The 12268-nt window shown below is 39.9% G+C and overlaps 1 non-coding gene across 1 annotated transcript; it reads right to left on the minus strand.

Moving 5' to 3' along the window:
• Positions 1-4420: 4420 nt before the first annotated feature.
• LOC121057194 lies at positions 4421-4541 on the minus strand. Its single transcript, XR_005813693.1, has one exon. It is a non-coding gene; the product is annotated as a U5 spliceosomal RNA (small nuclear RNA).
• Between the last annotated feature and the right edge of the window lie 7727 nt (positions 4542-12268).

Here is a 12268-nt window from a genome sequence, read left to right on the forward strand (position 1 = left end):
TAACCTGACCTCCACTGCAAAAGGACCTACTGTACCAGTTGTGGTCATGTGGAGGCCTCAATCTCCTTTACTCTTGTCTGTAAATACTGTCTAGGCTAGATGAATGGTTAAGTAGACAGACAAGGTAATACAAACAACAGGCACTGCAGATAATCCTAGAAAATATATGTTTTCTTGTAGAAGTCTCTGCAGAAAGTAATATAGCTGGGTGAAAATGTTCTGATAAAACATATTTTGGTGAAAAATATGTAGTTTTAGAGACACCTTTGCATACTGTACTCATCTTGTTCTTGCTCAGTTACTCATTGGAATGATATATATGTCTATACATATGTCTATAGCGTGTATTCAGAAAACTTTGTTTTGCTGTTTGACAGTGAAATGTTCTTTTCTTCCTGACATGACTTTTGCTTTCCAAAATTCCTTCAAATTAAAATATAACTAAACAGGCCTGAATCTAAATGAAATTCTGAGCATTATTTTACCCCCAAGAAGCACATTGTGATGTATCAATTTGCATTAAAATATTTTTGTAATAATTTGATCCAAAAAGTTTATACTTGACTTGGCAGTAAAAGGAGAAGCCAGTTACTCATATAGCTTTATTGAGAAGTACTAATTACAGCTTCTGCTGTTCATGGTGCCTGGTATGTAGACATATGACTCACGTATATATCACCCTTTTTTCTTTTGAAGAAATGCAGTAGGAATTTTAACTGCAGAGATGAACATAAAGGACCCGAAGTTAATGGTTCACTTAGGAATAAATAGTTCCTCTTCTTGACACTTGCACACAGAGTGCCAGACCTCAGCTGGACTAAATCAGTAAATCATTAACTTTAATAGGGATTTGCCAGTTTACACCTACGGAGGATCTGGCTCACATATTTCAGCGACGATTCTCCTCAGACATGGCCAACACATCAGGCATGGGGTCCTATCCGCAGAAGTCAATGGCTACAAATTTGCTGTTCCGCCTGGGATGCCGAGAGCACAGGCCTTTCCTCAAGACAGGATATAATGCAACTTTCCAATCATATATCAGATACATGAAGAACAAGACTTTTGTGCCCATATAGCTACTGTATTTTTTTAATGAATCAGACAGGAATACTGCTTAAACTGCCTACCACTAACTTTAATTTACAGTGTGTGGTAATATAGTGACAGTAATGTTGTCATCATTCTCTCTCTTCCTCTGTGGCATCAAGCCCAGACTTTCACATTCTCATTTTTAGGATGGTGTCAAACTGAGTTTTACCCCCACCTACTCAACCCCCTGATGAAATTATATGTTGTTAAAAAAAAAAAAAAAAAAGGAAAAAAAAGGGGGGGGGGGGTAGGCAAAAGAGACCTCACTGATAACTTTAACTTCAGAATTTGCTGTTTTTTCTCTTCTGCCTTAATGTGCTTTTCATCCAAGGAACAGAATGAAAATGCATTTTCTACGGTAGTAACTGGCATGTTCTAAATGGTGTCAGAATTCAAGAACATGACAAGGAAAATACAGCTGGACTGGAGGGCTCCACCACACATATAGTAGGAAATATTGCATTCCCATGCTGTTTTCATGCATGCAAACGATCAGCCACATTACAAACCCTTAAAAACATTGTGAGAAAACTTGACATTTCCCAGATGGGCGGCTTATTTGAGACTAGCCCATCTGACTTTCCTTTCTCCAAGTGAATTTAACCCCTTGGAGCTGCTGCAGGGAAGCTGTGTTTCTTTGTCATTCTACTGAAAGGCTAATAAAATGGCGCTGGTTTGGCAGGAGTGTTAGCGTTTAGGTTGACACCCAAGTCTTTGTGCAAAGTGTGGTCAAAGATGCGCCAGTAGCTCTTACTCCTTGGTTTTACAGAGAGCAGCCCATGCCAAGCTACAATCTGCACAAACCGCATTACAGGCTGTAATGAGACCAAAATCAGCAACTGCTAGTCAGTCTCCACCATGTATAATCCTAACAAGCATCATGGCCTTGCAGGCTTTAAACTGTTCTCCATGTGTCAAGACCTCTTGAGCTTAAATTCAGTATGTTTTCAATAACTCCATGAAAAACACATAATCTTGCTTTAGCTTCGGGGCAGATCATTTGGGGAACAAACTCACCATCTAGATTTTTTTGGCATAGGCAGTAGAATTAGATCTTTCCAATTTCTAATGCACCACCCTGAGCAAATGTGGTTGGTATGTAACCAGTGTTGAGTACTGTATAGGAGGTTTCATATTTGGTAGATCTCTTAAAACCTGTAAAAATATTATTCAAAATGCACACCTTACTAGTACCCTTGATTTTGTAATAATCCTTCCGTAATTATGCCATCCTGTAGGCCTATTGACTTTTTTTTTTTTAAGATAGACACAATTTTGTTCACTATTAGCTGGCTCAAAAAATAACCTTTGTTTTTCAATGCCAGACCGTTTGTATTCAACAGGTCAACTAACTCAAAGGCACGAAGGCAAGTCTTTTTAAAATCAGAAAAAAAAAAAAGAAAAAAAAAAAGCACAGGGACATCCCACTGTTAAACAACTGAATAACGTCTGGCTCAGAGGCTCAAATGCAAACGGCAGTGTCTACTCTCAGTATAAAGATGGTGTTCCATCTAATACCTCATATGATACAAATCACTGATTTAACTGTTATTGTCTGCTCTCTTTTTCTTTCTTTCTTCCCTGTTGATCCCTTCCCTTTTGCTCCCCTCAAACCCTTTCTCAAAAATAACTTCTGGAAGGAAAAATAAACACTGGAAGACTCTCAGCTGTTTTGGCAACCATGTGTACAAGAAAGGCCTTTTCCCCTACTCTGCTCCTCCCGACTGAAAGGAGCTGGAGCTCCAGTTTGGAGGCAGACAAGCAGCCTGTGAAACTTCAGCCAGTTTTCATCACAGCTGGCCATGCCTGTGTGCTTTCAGACAAAAGACTTCCGTCTTTATCTGGCGCTTATTGAGACATCTCATTCAGCTAGAGATAAAAGGGAAAAGATGTGCTTTGAAATTGAACCATTAGGGCGTCAAAGAAATCAGCATGCAAATGCCACACGCAAATGAATTCAAGATGAAGCTTGAGGATCAAATCGCAGTGCCAACAGGAGTTTGCCTGCACAGGGACCCAGCAAAGCCATTGTAAAGACCTCAGGGGAGTTTGGCCCTCTGTTTGTTAAGGGAAGGAGGTTTAAAGTTGGATGTGGAAGCAATCTTAATAAATGACAATGGGATGGATTGTTTCAGAGAAATGTCCCTGGTTTGCCAAAGGCTTGAGTAGATTATTCACCAAAATGGCTTCAATAGAGCATGGAGAGTTTCCTTCTGATTTCCCACCTTGCAGATTCGCGTAGAACTTAGCGTGCCACCCTCCTGCATGTTTCTCACTTTCCCCACTGTTTGTACTGGTGCAGGGCTGGTGTGCTATGCGTGGACCTTGTTTGTAGGAACTCTATCTCAGACCAGAGGGTCTGAGGTAGTTTACCTTTAAACATTTGGTACCCAGTTATAAAAAGTGAAAGTATTTTTTTTCTGTCTATAAAAGGATAGTATTAGCCAAAAACAAAAACAAAAACAAGTCTCTGATGTAACAAGCTTACTATGTTTAAAAGGCTGTGTGTGGAACATGTCACCCAGTAGAAAAGAATCAAGATTATCAAGATTTAGCTGAAATGACAGTAAAAGATAGTCTTTGTTGTGGATGCTGGAAGTAGACAGACCCTGAGGTTTGCTAGCTTCTTCAGTACTTTTTCACGGCGTAACACTATCTCCTAGTTTGTCCCATGCAATCCAAGCTGTGATTGTTGACTATGCACAGCAATGATCATTTCAAAATCTGTAATTACCTGTAGAGGCTAATTAATGGTTGGGGCTAACTTAAGAAATCTCCACTTGCCCACAGCCTGTGGATAGATGTGGTGAATATAATCCCCTCTTTCAATAGGGATTTTATTCTGATTTCCTTTGCCATTTTTGTCCTTCAGCTGAGACACACAGCATTGGCCTCTTATGTGAAGAATGAAGCATTTGAGCTTTCCATCAGGAGAAATGTTCCACTGCATGATAGCTTTCCACCCACAGAGAAAACTACCACTTAATAACGTGCAAATCTCTAGTTAAAGAATTACAGAGATTAGCCTGAAGCCTGACACTCATCCTGCAGGAGGGAACCTCACTAAAATGCTGTTGACAAAGGGAAACTTTGTTAAGCATGTTTAGTTCAGCCCTGCTATTGCAAAGATCCCTAAGCTGCTTTGTTTTATGAGACTTAGGGCAAAGGGTTTTCTTAAAGCAAAGGGCAAAGGATTTTCTTGAAAACCATATTCCTTCTATAAGGGTGCATAGTCTCATGGGATCTGGGGATTAGATGTTCATTTCCTATACAAAAGCTTCATAATTGTCTAAAGGATGCCTGGATATTAACCAACCTCCAAGTAAAATATCAAATACGGTGCCTGAAAAAAAAAAAAAAAATCAGTGATGAAACTCATGAGTTTCTCTCCATGGAAATTGTTTGTAAAAGGCAAAAGATTTATAGGATCTGAAGAGAAACCAGAGAGCAGTCTGCAGATGAATCTGCAGAGAAGCTGTGATATGATGAATATAGCCTGCAAGAAAGTCCAGTCCTGGTTCACAAATTTGAGAAAGTTCCACTTGGATACACATCCCTTTCCCAACATCCCTCATTATGTACCTGGACTTTCATAACTCCCAGGATTAATTACACACGTCAGCCCAGAGTAGCACAGCATCATAGTCTGGCTGGGGAGCTCATCAAAAGGAACCGTGCGCATAGCTGGTGGGGATTGACATTGCTGGAACAATAACGCTCTGAAGACACTATGAGAAGATGAAGTTTCATGCTGAACTAATGTGAAATGAAATGTATTTGGCTAGCTCAATATGCAAGAATTTTGGGAAGTTATTTTCATAAAAGAGCATGTCATCCATGCGGAAAGCCTGTACTAGATCATTCGCTGCCTTTTGAAATGGCTCCAATGCATTGATGAAACAAAAAAGCATAATGCAGAAATGAAATAATCTATGATATGCCACCAAGGTAGGATCTTTCCTGATCCCTACATACCAATTTATTCTGATGGTATCTATTTACAAATGAACTCTCCTAAAGCATTTTGTGCCTGTTGCTACAAGGAGTTTGGAAGCAATCTTGAACCATCTGTTAGCTAAGACTCTTCCCAAGAAACAAATATTCATATTTTAAATCTCAGTTACCTTTTATACAATTGTAGCTGATGCTATCCATGATGAAGACTGTGCAACCAGGTCATTGTCTACGATGAGATTAGCTTTTTATTCAGTGATACTTAATCTGTCAACATGAGGCTTGCCTCACAGGAACATTCCTAATTTATGTGCAACCAATGTTTTATGCAATCGTATCTCCCATGTGTCTATTTGGGAACATGCTAGCTTAGCACAAGAGAAGCTGTTCTACATTTATTGTCTTCTCTGGATACGTTCTCAAGGCAAGCTCTAGCTCTTTTATTAATTAAAGTATTTACTGAGGACCCATTCCCTATAGGACCATCCCCAAAGTCGTATCTCTCTGATCTGATTTTCTGTTATTTCCTCTTCTGATGAATCAGTAGTTACTCCTGAATAAAATCTCTCCTTTCAGCCAGAGTGAAAGTACTTGGTAGTGAACAGTTGAGGTCCTAAAATTTCTTATGAATTAACTGAAAAAAGCCCTCACCCTTCAGACACAAATGTATAATCAACAGGTTTCAGAATATCTTTCTTTCAAGCAGCAAGGACTGTGTGCAGAAAAAAAAAAAAAAAAAAGATTTGTACTACAGATTGGTGTCTTGTCTAAATCAGTTATTACAATCACAAGTATTGCTATAATGAAACATAATAATTGTTATATTATTGTTATTATAACTGTAATAACAATAATAGAATTATACTCTTTTATTGTAGCAATTATTCCCATTCCCTTGTAGCAAGTAAGACTTCTAATTTTAACTCCACTTGGTCTTTTAGTAATTTTCCCATTTTTGACTGTGAGATCTGCTGGCAACCATGGTATCTTTATAGCCTATGGCCCCATCTGAAGTGAGGTGTCAGTTCAGTACTGCTCCTCCTATTAGCTCTACGGACAGGGCGTGCTGAGCAGTCCTTCCAGAGTTCAGTGTAATAAAATATCTGAGATTATCATACAGCATAGTATGGAATGTGCTTGGTATTCCTTTGCTATTAAAATGTTTCCCTGTTTTCACTATTTAAAGACATTAAATACCCATTTCTTAAACATTGCAACAGTTCTACTACCTTCACACACAGGTTCAGTAATCCACAAAGAGAGAGAAGTGACTGACACCTTCACTTGTAGGCTCTGACCAAAAAAGTTTAGACTTCTGAAAATGGCCTTGTTCTCATTTTCTTTTAAACTCTGTGTCTCTTTTTTCCTAATAAACCCTTCACGGGTATTACCTCTTTGTAAAGTGTATAGTCTGAAGTTAGTTTTGGGTGGCTACTCCCTCTATACGAGCAATTCTCGTGACCATATGTAGCATCTGTGCTTGACTGCACTTCCATACAAACCGTCACCAGCAGGGCTATGGTATGGGATGTTTGTTGCTGTTGATTGATTCTGTACAAGAATAGCCTACATAGCAGTTTTCTGCAGTATCCCATGGGATTTTATAGTCTTACACTACATCAACTAATATTCTATAAAGACTAGGTGACTGGAGTGAGTTTGATATCACATTTTGCTCCACAGGGAATTTTTAAGTCTGCAGGAAAGATGGTTCCAGAGGGGTAAAGAATAGAAATGGATTATTTCAGACATCCCTCTGTGAGTTGTGCTGCCCTTTTCTACAATAACTGATTTTAGTTTTGCTTGCAGACTCAACACCTCGGGTTTTTCCTGCTGCAATTAGTGATTAGAGTCAATTTTATGAGATTAAAGTGAAAACTAATGGATCTGATTTTGCACTTAATGCTGACGTTACTGACATTTTGTGAAGTAAAATTGCTATCAGTGAAATCAGAATTGGACTCAATCATAATATTTGGAAGAGTGGTGGCTCTAGATTTATAAGCTACTGCTGTGGAAGTGAAGGAAGAAATAGGCTTTTCTTGGCTTCTCTGTTACTGCTATTGAATGCTACTGGTACAGGTGATCAAAAAGATTATACAGAGGCAGAATACAGAAGTCTCTCTTATGAAAAATCTTTGAAATACTCATCCAGTGCACTGAGGCCTTATAGAAAATGAACTATAGAGACAGTCCTGCCACTGCCCTGGGAAATAAGTGGGTTGACTCATAGAGCTTTCTGCCTTTAATTGCTATGAATCCACTGATTAAGCCCAGGAGCTCTCCTCTTAATCCTGAATTACTCATTTTGACCCTCGCAGAGTTTATATGCCTGAGCCATGACACTGTCACCCCAGAAATCCTGTGCTGCTCATTGCAGTGGCAGTCTCCACCGGGTGAAACAGAAACCAGCAGGTACTTTAGCGGGGCGACCTCCATGTACAGGCAAGCATCCGTCAAGGCAGCCTTTCCTTAATTGAGTTGCTTACATTCCACGCTCAGTTACTGTCTGCTGACTTGCAAAAGAACAAAGGAACAGCTACTTCCTATTAAGGAAGGTAATAACTTAATTAAAACCAAGTTCTATGCACTGCAGGATCTAGTTTGTCATCAAGAGGCCTTCCTTGCCTTTCCCTATAGTTTTTGATAATCTATGCCAGATATTTAATCACTGGATACCCCGGTATAAAGCTTCTAGCCTCCATAACTAGCAGAAAGCTTGTCAAAATAAATTTTAACTTGTGACCGTGGTAGAAGACCAACTAGAAGGTATTAACAGAATCAGAGCTGTCAATCAGAGCTTGGGCGCACCGTTTATATTATTAATTCCAACTCTGGTGGCATGGTCTTGGGATAACAACCATCCTAAGCTGCATTGGTCCAAAAAACACAAACCAAGAGTGGAATATATTTCGTGCTGAGGTGACGTTACTGAGTGTCCAGAGAAAGATTTTTTCTTTTTCTTTTTGTCTTTGAAAGGTGATGTTTTATTAGATTATTCCCATTGCCAAAAGACACAGCTACTGTCTGGCTTCGTTTGCTGACTGCTTTTTCTAATGTAAAGATTCATTCCACACACAAATGCAATCTCTTAAGAAAAAAAAAAAAAAAGTTTGTTTGTTTGTTTCTGCTAATTTCCTCCTAATTAATGCAGCATGTTAGAATGGGGGCTGTGAATAGCGGGTTATGAAGTGAAACTGGCCTCACAAATTGAAATCTATCTCGGAGACTATACGTTGGAGGTATTATTACAATGCAAACCAGCGGGAAGGATTCCAGAGAGAAAGAGGAGAAGTGTGTTAATTGAGAACAATAACATGCCAAAGACCTCCAGAAGCTGGTGGCCTTAATAAAATGAGACAATGCTATGTTGTTGCATAACCTGAACTTCAAATTCAATTTCAGTTATAGGGGAACAGAAGTGGTGCAGAGCTATTTCATGTATAAGGCCATCTGAATAGAGAAGGTTTCATGGGCCATGTTGAACTGGGCTTGAACTGCATTTCTCTCTCCCATATCAATCACATAAACATGGAATAAATTTCAAGAGCATTAAGCACACAGAAGGTGGCGTTTGCAATCACAGTAAATATGCTGGTCCTCTGGTTTCAGTTCCACCTTGATACGGTTTGCTTTCCTGCCCTATGTGGTTCTGCCAGCCTCGTGAATTAAAATGCTGCCTGCAGGGGTAATTAGAGCAGGAACTGTTGGCATTAATTTGTTTTTGAAGAGTCCATGATTTCAGAGTTTGTTTTAATCCCCTAGTTTTCTTCATCCTCAAGAACAAAACTAATCTGAACTTGCCTGGAGAGGTTCCAGAACTCCTCTCACTGTGGCTTTCTTCCCTGGTCACCTCAAGGGTGAAGCCCTGAAGTAGTGCTAGACACACAAACCTTGTACAGTCAGGCAGGGTCATGGATTAAATGCATTTCTTTCCGCCTCCTGTGTGGGAGGTTCTGCTCTTTTGTCTTCAGTAAAAGAAGTAATTAGGAGCAAGAAGCTGACTTGACATCCATGAGCAAATTCATGAGTCAATTTGTACAGGTTCTAGGACATATGATGTGTACATGGGTGTCCTCTGCTCAAGGTGCTCGAGGATATTTCAAGGCAATGATTTCTATGCCCAGAACTATTTGGCAATTTCTATTAGTGTAATTTTTGTAGTTGTGTGAATCACTTTCCCACTGATTTCCCACTAATTATTTTGATGCATTCTCCAATCAGGCATTTGGATCCTCTTTGCTAGATAAAAATGCTTCAGTTTAAAGAAGACAGCAGAGTGCGATATACTACTAAAGATCCTGAATATTTTTTTTAATAAATCTGGTCTGAGTAAGACCACAATATTAATCCGGTGATATTTGCTTTATCTTATATGAGCAGGTAAATGGAGAGTAGAAAGTAAATGCAAGCTTTAGGATTTTGTCAAACACTCTAGATCCTGGGCTATTCTGGAATATTTTATGAACAACTCAAAAACAGTGGTTCTTTCCTTTCCTCCTTTTTTTCCAGGTAATAGAAATTTAATTGAGTCATTCATAAACGTGTACAACCTTTACTGAGGAGTATGTGCATTTCGAAGCCAATATGTTGGGGACAAAGTCCAATATCTCTTAGAGTTTCCCCCCTTGCCACTACAAGTCTGCAATATGCAGCACTGTGGTGTATGCCTGCATGGGGTATGCATTGCTGGGATGTATTTGCGCATATCAAAAGCACTAGTCTCTCAATCATTCATTGAAAGTTCCAGTTGGCTTAGAGTCTTCCTGAAAAAAAAAAAAATGTTTATTTTGTCTTCTTGACTTACTTTTCCTCGTGTCTGAGTATTGTGCCTCCAGGAAGAAAAGCTTAAATTGCTGAAGTAGGGCCTTTTTTCAAAGCCTGCCAAGAATAAAGTGGCTTAATAAGAAAGCACACAGATTTTACTTTCTTAGAGAAAAAAAAAAAAGGGAATAAGTCATTTAGAATGAGACTGGAAACTTCTGTAGGAGCAAGCAAAGATAGGAGCATTTGGGGAAGTAATATGGAGCTAACTAGCCATGAAACTTGGAAAGCTCTCAGACCCTGCTGACCAAATTTCATCTCTAAACACACGCTGATTTATGCTGGTGGAAATTATGTAATGGCAAGTCAACAACAATAGGTTTACAGAGTGATGTAGCCGGGCTGCCATGAAGCATCTCTGTCCCAGTGGGAGGCGTTTGCCGTGGGACACGCCAGTGGCTGTCCCTTTTGCGGTAGCGTGGCTGGCACTGTGTCCGGCCGTATCGGTGTGGGCAAGGGACCCTCCCTGAAAGACTGCTTCACTCAGGAAACGTAAAAGCCAAAGCTGCTCTCTTGGCATGTATTATGATCTCCTTTCCTTTCGATTTTGGATATGAAATTGGTGTTGGCCTGGCCCCCGATGTTTCAGCTCCTGGCTGCCACAGCGTGTGGTGTCACTCTCGGTACCGGGGCGAGGCTGAGATCTCTTTGCCCGTTTGCAGCTTGACCACCAAAATAGATGACACTTCCATTTCTGCGGTGGCAGAGGGAGACTGCCAGCCAGTGATTATTTTGTTTATTTTGTCTGAGCAATATTTGTACAACAAACACTATCGGCAGTAGTCGTGAGTCATCTTGTTAGCTGCAGAACATATGCAATTTCTGTTCCCTCCAGCAGCAAGGGTTGTAATGTTGGGAGGGAAATGCATCCTAATGGGAAAGATGGTGAGTTTGTGCTGCTGCTGTTCATCAGGGACTGGTGAGTCCAGGCTTGAGAGCCCTGTCAAGTCCTCCAGCTTTAAGGCAGCCTGGAATTAGGTTGGGGTGTTCCAGCATTACCATCTTCTTGGGCTTCCTGACAAAGTGTTGAGTAGCTATGGGTTGAGAGTAACCCATTCTTAATTCCAACAGGCCTTGTCTCTTATTCAGAAAACCTAGATTCACTTTCCCAGCTGCAAGCTCATGAAACCTAAGAAAATGAAGAGAAAACAATATGCTATATTGCGTATGAAAATCTGGAAGTTTGATGCCTTGTTTTGCATAAGGCTCCAGCAAGAAGACATTGTGTCCTCACTCGGTGCCAGATCTTCAGTGCAGTATTGACTCAGTGGGCCGGATGCCACCTCTTGAGTCACTTAGCATCACTTCTCGATACACCTGGTTTATAATTTATTTTTGGAGGTCTCCAGTCTAAGTACAAATAAACATGCCCAGCCCATCTTAGACCACAGCCTTAGGTGGAGCAGTTGCAGAATTCTTATAGATAATGCAATGTAGTGAAGGGAAAAAAAAAAAAAAAAATCTGAATAGTTGAAGAAAAATACTGAACTAAATATATAGTATATGTTATTGTTGATCAGTCAATTAAGGGTATTTAACATTCAGAATTGTTTGTTTCTTTATTTATTCCCTATCCAGAGAGATCAGGTGAATGCTCTTGCTGTCTGACTGCAGTGCTCATTCATTCTTCTGGTATTTATCAGCTCAGATCCCACTTGTTGTGACTAGGTATTATCATAAATTCAACTGTTGCAGTATTTTCAGAAAGTAGGACATGAATGCTATTGAAACAAAGCCATCAGCTGTATTGTTATTTACCAGTGTGTGTAGGTCTCAGACAGGTCCCTTCTGTGATAAACACAGAATAAAAGGCAGGCAGACCCTGCCGCAGGTACTTTTCAGTCTAAGAGAATAGCAGGCTGAACAAAGGGATGCAAAACAGGACTGATAAAGGTGAACAGACTGAGAGAAAAAAAAAAAAAAAAAAAAAAAAAAAAAGAGAGACAAAACATAGCTGACCATCACTAAAATTCAACCGAATGCTGACTAAAGCGTATTTTGCAGAATTTGTCCAGGATTTTAAAAACAGCTTCAATATAAGAAGAGTCTTGTGTCAGGGCTAGAGATGGGGCCAGTCTTCTCAAAGATGCATCATCAGATTTCCCAGATATTTCCCAGTCACATTCTGGGTTGCCTGTTCAGCACTGCTTGTTCTTTTCAGCTGGTCCCAGAATGCAGTGAACTCACTGATAGCTCCTTTACTTTTCTGAGTAGCTTTATCCCACCTATGATTTGATCCTGTCCCCCTCAAGATAAAGAAAATTATTGTACACTCTCCAGTGAGCTCTGGACTGGACACAAACCAGAGCCTCTCTGACATCTCCTTGTTGGGACCACTGGTCCAAGCAAACCTTTTCAGTGGAATGTGCAGTATTGGGCTCAGATTTCTTAATTTCTT

The sequence above is a fragment of the Cygnus olor genome, chromosome 18 (assembly GCF_009769625.2).
Source record: "Cygnus olor isolate bCygOlo1 chromosome 18, bCygOlo1.pri.v2, whole genome shotgun sequence".
Lineage (NCBI taxonomy): Eukaryota > Metazoa > Chordata > Aves > Anseriformes > Anatidae > Cygnus > Cygnus olor.